This window comes from Benincasa hispida, chromosome 11 (genome assembly GCF_027475165.1).
Source record: "Benincasa hispida cultivar pf3 chromosome 11, pf3_genome.v1.1, whole genome shotgun sequence".
Taxonomy (NCBI): domain Eukaryota; kingdom Viridiplantae; phylum Streptophyta; class Magnoliopsida; order Cucurbitales; family Cucurbitaceae; genus Benincasa; species Benincasa hispida.
In genome coordinates, this window is record NC_143488.1 from 58,082,830 (window position 1) to 58,088,829 (window position 6,000).

The window sequence follows — 6,000 nt, forward strand, 5'->3', positions numbered from 1 at the left end:
TCACAAAATGACCCGAAACCCAAAAACTTTTCTACCAATGATCTCTTCCTAAAAACTTTTCTACCACAGACCTTTTCCCCATGCGAACTTTCAAAATTACCCCCAGTTTTTAAAAAACCTTTAGACCGCACAGTGAATGCGCCTCTACGAATACTTTAAGCGAGCATTTAGATATTACTAAGCGATCGGATAGAGATTACTAAGTGATCGTATAGAAAATACTATGCAATCGTTTGGCTAACTGTTACACGATCGTTTAGTTTTTATTATACGATCGTTGAGATATCTATTATGCGATTGTTTAGATATCTGTTATATGATCGTTTAGGTTTTGTTAAACGATCATTTAGGTTTTATTATGCGATCGTATAGAGAATACTAACCAATTGTTTAGCTATCCATTATGCGATCATTTGGGCCCTCTGATGGTCCGGGTATATCAACAAATGGTACGGTTGGAACGGTGGAATGCATTAGAATCGAAGGCATCACAACCGATGGAACAGAAGCAGGTGGTGTTGGAACATGGATGTTAGGTGTTGGAGAAGTTTGTAGACCTGAAGATTGTCCATATCCATGTTCAGTAGTAAATTGTGAAGTACATCTGGGTTCACTGTTCCAACCAAACCAAGCTTCACTTCGGTCATCCTCCAAGTTATATGGTTCAACATGATCATCAAGTGAAGACATGGTATGAATTGGATTGGGTTGATTGGTTGGATTGCATTGCTGGGTACTCCATGACTGTTAGTAGGTGTAACAGATACAAATAATGGCATCCGGGATACCTCAATACCTTCTAAAAAGAAGCTAAGATCTTCATCGTCGACTATATCAATTGGGGGAGCTGGGACCAACAGATTGTATCAACATTTGATGTGTATATCAAACATATTTGGATCAATATTCAGTCGTTGGTGCATCATACTCACTAATTCACTGACTGTTATATCATTTCTAACTTTCAGACCTTTCATATGACCACCAACATAATTTCTTTTGGACTCATCCCAATACCCACCAAATCATACAAAAATGCGAAGTAGTGCCATTGATCTACAGTTGGATAAACAAATCATTGATAAGTGAACGATCGTGTATAAATTACTATGCAATCGTGTCGTGTATAAATTACTACACGATCGTGTAGTAAACGATTGCATAGTAATGTCTAAACGATCGCATAGTAATGTATAAACGATCATATTGTATAAATTAGTACACAATTATTTATAAATTACTATGAGATCGTGTATAAATTACTATACATTTGTTTATAATTTACTATACGATCATGTATAATTTACTACACGATCATTTATAATTTACTAAACGATTGTGTTGTAATTTATGAACAATCATGTAGTAATTTATAAACGATCGCATAGTAAACGATTGCATAGTAATGTATAAACAATTACATAGTGATGTATTAACAATTGTGTATATATTACTAAACGATCGTTTATAATTTACTAAACGATCGTGTATAAATTACGACACGATTGTTTATAATTTACTATAAGATCGTATATAATTTACTACACGATCGTTTATAATTTACTATACGATCATATTGTAATTTATAAACGACCATGTAGTAAATTATACACGATCGTATAGTAAATTATAAACGATCGTGCAGTAATTTAATACTAAACGACACTTATTATGAAAGCGATCTGGGAGAAGAAATCGTACACTGAATGAAGGGTTGAAGAAACCGTTGAAGGAAGAAGAAATGTGGACTGAAACCGATGATGAAAGCTACAAGAGAAAGCTATGAGAGAATCCGAAGATTTTGGGCTGAAACTCTGAGAGAAAGCTACAAGAGAACAATGAGAGTATTTCGTGGGGAGTTCGACGACAGAAAGTGAATAATGAGAGAGATATTTCATTCTCTTCAGAATAATAGTTGGGAATAAATGTTTTGGTGGAATGTTGGTGGTATATTGAATGCACATTGAATGAAGGGTTGAAGAAATCGTAGAAGGAAGAAGAAATGTGGTGCGGTCTGAAGGCTTTTTAAAAACTGGGGGTAATTTTAAAATTTCGTATGGGGAAAAGGTCAGTGGTAGAAAGGTTTTTAGGAAGAGGTCATTGATAGAAAAGTTTTGGGTTTTTGGTCATTTTGTGAAATTTTCCGACTTTCACCACCCAATCTTTCTTTCTTAAAAAAAACAAAACAAAACAAAAACCTAACTTCCCCTACATTCTTTTTAGTTCTAGTAGTACTTTATATTAGCATATATAGCACATTGTAAAAGAATTTATAAATATAGTAAAATTTAGATCTAGCTTTCGGAGTCTATCTTCAATAGAGTCTAACATTAATAAATTTTGTAATTTTTGTATTTTTTTAAAAAAATATTGCTATACACTTAATTATTAATTCTAAAGGTGCTACCTATTGCAATTACTTTAAGTTAAATATATTTAAGGTGGTAACAATCTTGAATGATACCTAAAAATGATTTCTAACAAAAGGTTGCTAAATTTAGCCCAAATTATATGATGTTCCTTTTAAATATTTGATTCAAACTTCAAATATTTAACTTGACTTGTAAGTTTTATTGTTAAAAAAGAAAAACAATTTAAATAAGGTGCAACTTAGACTCATATTTTGGTTTTACTTTGAATTGTATGCTTGCAGCATGTGTATATATAATCAAGTGGACAAAGTCCCTAAGATTTAGTTTTATCTAAAAAATACAATAAAAAAAAATGATGATAGTTATATTTTTTATATTACGACACGTCACTTAATCGAATATTTAATGAAAATTTGATGGTATAGTTAGAGGTGGAAAAGAAAACCAATAGATTTTAATAAAACAATTTTAAGGCTTTGGATTGTTGGACAAGAAAATGAAAATTGTCATTTATATTACATACAAACATTGATAGAGAATGTATATTTAATTTTAAAGAAATATCATCCAAAGATAATGATTGAATCGAAGTCAACGTAAGTCTTGGCCTATGGAAGTTTCTCGTTGTCCCTGCTCTAATCGAGATTTTTGTGCCATTGTCGGCCCATTTAGATTATGATTTTTTTTTTTTCCTTTTTAAAAGACTAAAATGGGGCAAACACTCCTCATGAGTGAGGAAAAGGATACGATTTGAAAAGTTATCTTTCCAAATAAAAAAATCTTCTAAGAAAGAGGCCAAAATAGAAAAACAGTGAGAAGGTCTCTTCATAGTCGACTCCCTCCATCTGGGTATAACCCTTTGCCACATGTCGAACCTTGAAGGTTTGCACCTTCCCATCAGCACCCCATTTGCGCTTGTAGATCCATTTACAACCTATAGGTCTTACCTCATCAGGCTGATCTACAAGATCCCGTACCGAGTTGAAGTACATCAACTCCATCACGAGATTCATGGCTTTGACCCATTCATCCCGATCAACATCATCCATTTCCTTTTTATAGGAAAACAGATCGTCAACGTCGCCATCTATCACCATAGCTAGGATTCTCGTGAAACCCAAATAGTGGTCAAGCAGGTTCGTAATCCTCCCACTGCGTCGAGGTTCCTTCAACTCTTGAGGTGGAACCGACCTACCTAATGAACTATCATCAACAATTCTGGTTGATGAAGTAGGTTCTTCAACAACTCTTGTTGAAGTTTCAGTAGTTTCTTTGGAAAGCTCACTTAACACGACTTTACTATATGGACTATGCTCCCTGATATGATCCTCCTTTAGGAAAGTAGCATTCGTGAAAACAAACACCTTGTTATCAGACGGATCGTAAAAGTAGCCTCCTCGTGTACCTTTTGGGTAGCCTATAAATAGGCACAACCTGGATCGTGATTCCAACTTCTTGGGATTTGCCTCAAGCACATGTGTTGGGCAACCCCATATGCGGAAGTGACATAAACTAGCTTTACGTTTGTTTCACAACTCCAAAGGTGTTTTTGCAACACTCTTAGAAGGAATGCAGTTGAGAATGTATATCGCAGTCTCCACTGCGAAACCCCAAAATGAGTCTGATAAGGAAACGTAACTCATCATCGAACGAACCATGTCCAAAAAGGTTTTGTTTCTCCTCTCTGCTACATTATTTTGTTGAGGTTTACCTGGTGCCGAGAGCTGGATGTTCTAATAAATAGTCATGGAACTCAGAATCCAAAAACTCTCCACCTCGATTTGATCGAATTGTTTTTATTCGTCTATCCAAAAAATTCTCAACTTCGGCCTTAAATAATTTGAACTTTTAAAAAGATTCAGACTTTCGTTGCATCAGATAGATATACCCATATCTCGAGTAATCATCAATAAAACTGATAAAGTACTCATAGCCTCCTCGAACTCGCACATTCATAGGACCATAAAGGTCAGAATGTACTAATTCAAGAGGCTCTTTGGCTCGATACCTTTTTCCAATAAAAGGTTTTTTAGTCATCTTACCTTCAAGGCAAGATTCGCACACTGGTAAAGAATTTTCCTCTAACTCGCTTAGAAGGCTATTCTTCACCAATCTCTCAATCTTGTTGAGATTGATGTGCCCTAATCGAAGGTGCCAAAGTTGGACATTTTCTTTTAAAGAAACTCGTTGGCGTTTAGATTGAGTTACAGCAGATTTAAACATTTTTATATTGTGGAGGAACTTAAGGCTAAAGATCTTAGCATATACAAGTTATTATTCAGTTTAGCTGTACAAATTTCAACACCATTCTTATGAATAAACGCTTTATTCGATTTAAAAGAAAGAGTGTAATTGTATTGTAACAGACACTTTTCAGAAATAAGGTCCTTTTTTAGTTCAGGAACTACAAAGACATCTTTTAATATAAGAAACCTATTCTGTAAAGTTAATTGGATGCCTCCCACTGCCACAGCTGAGACGACGTGCCCAGTGCCTACTCGCAACGTCATCTCACCAGCCTCCAGCTGTCGTCAGGATCTAATCCCCTGAAAAGAAGAACATACATGATTAGTGTTGCCTGAATCTACTATCCAAGCATAATCATCATTCTCCACTAAACAAGTTTCTAATACAAGTAAATCATATTTATCTTTGTCTATCTTGGTCTTAGCTTTGGCAACCTTCTTTTCCTTCAGATAACAAGGACAATTCCTCTTCCAGTGTCCGTCCTGGTTACAGTGGAAATATTTTTCTTTTTCAACCGTTGGTGGATGCTTCTTCTAAGCGACAGGTGGCGGGTTAGCAGGCACATTCCCTTTCCCTTTCTTCTTCTTCCCCTTTTCTAGAGTTAGATGTTGAAGGTGCAGACTTTGTTCCTGAGGTCGAACCTCGATAGAACCTTTTAGAGAACGAGACAACATTTGCTTCACCTCCCTTTTTCTCCTTACTTTTCAACAAGGATTGGTAAATCTGCAACTCGTTGAGGAGAGTGGTAAGGGAGTAGTCCACTTTGTTAAGAATCTTTGCTAACAAAGTGGAGGAAGCTCTCTGGCAATGAATGCAGGATAATACTAACCCGACTGCCCTTATCGATTTTACACCCATTCATCTCTGCCACGTTAAAGTGGACCATCATATTCAACATGTGTTCACGAACAGAAGTGCCTTCCTCCATTTTGGAGCTGAAGATGTTTTTCAAAGCCTCATGCTTGAGTTGTCCAGACGACTGTCTAAACATTCCCCACAGGGACTCCATGATCTCACGAGCTGAGACCATGGACTCGTGTTTCTTTGCCAACACGTCACTAAGACTGGCCAGAATATAGGCTTGAGATTGCCCGTGTCCAACACTCGTACACCGCCTGAACATTTCGAGTAGCGTCCTGAGGTGGAATAGGAGGACATTCCTTCGTAAGGACAAATTTCAGATCCTTAAAGTCGTGAGCATATGTTTCCAACTTGAATAATTTTGGCCATTCAGTTTTTCGGCGCTAAGTAAATTGATAGTGGCTGAAGTCATTAAAAACCATTGCTGAAAAAAATTAATAACCTTTTATAAGACTTTGCAAAAAGCACATTTTTTAACCAATTAGTTTTAGCAAAACAGATTCCAAGTACCCTATGTGAA